Here is a 2,701-nt window from a genome sequence, read left to right as displayed (position 1 = left end):
AAGGACGCTACTGGGCAGTTGGGGGCAGTCGCCCTCCAACAACAACGGAGGGCAGAGGAGTGACGCTCACAACAACGAGTGGAGCGCCGGGTAGCTAAAGCACAGCAAGTTGGCACAGTAGGGGGGCACAGGTGGTGCATCAGCCAGTCGTCTCAGTCAGTCAACTTGTGGCATCTGGGTCTGCCCCGTGACCTCCTGCCAGCGGGTGTTCGACACTTCACGTGGCCTCAAGGTGCACATAGCCTGGCACAAGCATCGTGGTGACGTCACCGCCACTTAGTGGCGAATGGCGGTTGTTGTTGTGTGTAAGTCGATGTGTGTGTGTAAGTCCGTGTGTGTGTGAGTCGCTGTGTGTGAGTAAGGTGATGTCTGTATGTAAGTCGATGTGTGTGTGTGGCTCTATGTGCGTGTGTGAGTCTGTGTGTCTGTGTAAGTCTATGTGTGTCAGTCGATGTGTGTGTGTAAGTCGCTGTGTGTGTGAGTCGCTGTGTGTGTCTACGTCAATATGTGTGTGTGTAAGTCGATGTGTGTGTGTGAGTCGATGTGTGTGTGTGTGCGTCGATGTGTGTTTTAGTCCATATGTGTGTGTGTGTGTAAGTCGATATGTATGTGTGTCTTTTTCGCCCGGGCAATGCCAGGCACTTCCCACTAGTATAATATATATTATACTGGTAGGAACCGCCAGGTTACACCAGCCCACAGGGGATTATTGTGTCCATCCGTCGTGCAGGGAGGGGCTGGGTGGGGAGGGGAGGGTGGGGAGGGGCTGGGTGGGGAGGGTGGGGAGGGGCTGGGTGGGGAGGGTGGGGCTGGGTGGGGGGTGGAGGGGGTGGGGCTGGGTGGGGAGGGACTGGTCACCCCATGGTGCCCTTATAAAACTCAACGTTTAACCTACTCACGCCGGCTTGTGCCCGCCCACCACAAACTTTACCATATTCCTATTTTTTTGGAACATCATATTTTTGCCAATTTTTGCGCTAAAAAGATCCCAATAATTGGGCGGTCGACTCAACCCGACATCCTTCCAGGGGTCGATACAAAGGGGAAGCCACTTTGTTCTGAAGTCAATCGTCGTTTTGTCTAATGAAGACTAATCCCCGCCATATGAATGAGGAATTTACACCACTGGCTTTGCAAGGTTGTGAAATCAGACGAGCTCCGATGCTTTGATGGTCATTTGAGCAGCAGGACTTCACGAGTTTGATCCACGTGTCAGCAGGGTGTATTGCCTCAATGTAAACCTCCATCAGCAGGGGGACTCGGAGCAGCCCTGAGCGATCAAAGTATTAATGAGCGTCGCTGTGGAGAAGACTGTACAAGTAACACAACCGCTAAGCTGGACAAATGCGGTGCGTGACTACTTCCCCACATCTGCCCCTCGAGATTGAAAAACTCATTTCTTTAGAACTGCGTGTTGTGTGTTTAGTTTCTTGTCCCCCTCCTCCGCAAATTCCGATTAGAACGGTTGGCTACGTACGGTACGAAAGAAGTTGAACATACATATCTATCAAATATACTGTACAAGTCTTTTTTACACATCGCATCAGCGCCGCGGTCTTCTGGGAGTGGATTTTTTAAGCAGCTTTGGTTAAATATACGCACAACTCTAGGCCAGTTTAATCAACAGTTTGATGATGATGCTAATCATGAGCCTTGAAGACTACCAGAGTTGTGATGATGACGACGATGATGGAGGGGAGCAGCTGTGATGAGGTCACTGGTAGTGGTGATGAGTTGTGATGAGGTCACTGGTAGTGGTGATGAGGTCACTGGTAGTGGTGATGAGTTGTGATGAGGTCACTGGTAGTGGTGATGAGTTGTGATGAGGTCACTGGTAGTGGTGATGAGCTGTGATGAGGTCACTGGTAGTTGTGATGAGGTCACTGGTAGTGGTGATGAGATGTGATGAGGTCACTGGTAGTGGTGATGAGTTGTGATGAGGTCACTGGTAGTGGTGATGAGCTGTGATGAGGTCACTGGTAGTTGTGATGAGGTCACTGGTAGTGGTGATGAGTTGTGATGAGGTCACTGGTAGTGGTGATGAGCTGTGATGAGGTCACTGGTAGTGGTGATGAGTTGTGATGAGGTCACTGGTAGTGGTGATGAGGTCACTGGTAGTGGTGATGAGTTGTGATGAGGTCACTGGTAGTGGTGATGAGTTGTGATGAGGTCACTGGTAGTGGTGATGAGCTGTGATGAGGTCACTGGTAGTTGTGATGAGGTCACTGGTAGTGGTGATGAGTTGTGATGAGGTCACTGGTAGTGGTGATGAGCTGTGATGAGGTCACTGGTAGTGGTGATGAGTTGTGATGAGGTCACTGGTAGTGGTGATGAGGTCACTGGTAGTGGTGATGAGTTGTGATGAGGTCACTGGTAGTGGTGATGAGCTGTGATGAGGTCACTGGTAGTTGTGATGAGCTGTGATGAGGTCACTGGTAGTTGTGATGAGTTGTGATGAGGTCACTGGTAGTTGTGATGAGGTCACTGGTAGTGGTGATGAGCTGTGATGAGGTCACTGGTAGTTGTGATGAGGTCACTGGTAGTGGTGATGAGGTCACTGGTAGTGGTGATGAGCTGTGATGAGGTAATGAGGAGGTGTGAGGAGGTGTACACATTGTGGTCGTTGTGACACTGATCCGGCTCTGGGGGAGTTGTGGAGAGGAGGAGGTTTGGTGATGAGGTGGGAGCATGAAGAGGAGGC

This window comes from Lampetra fluviatilis, chromosome 24 (genome assembly GCF_964198595.1).
Source record: "Lampetra fluviatilis chromosome 24, kcLamFluv1.1, whole genome shotgun sequence".
In the NCBI taxonomy this organism is placed as follows: domain Eukaryota; kingdom Metazoa; phylum Chordata; class Hyperoartia; order Petromyzontiformes; family Petromyzontidae; genus Lampetra; species Lampetra fluviatilis.
The sequence above is the reverse complement of the archived record's forward strand: the minus strand, read 5'-3'. Positions refer to the sequence as shown.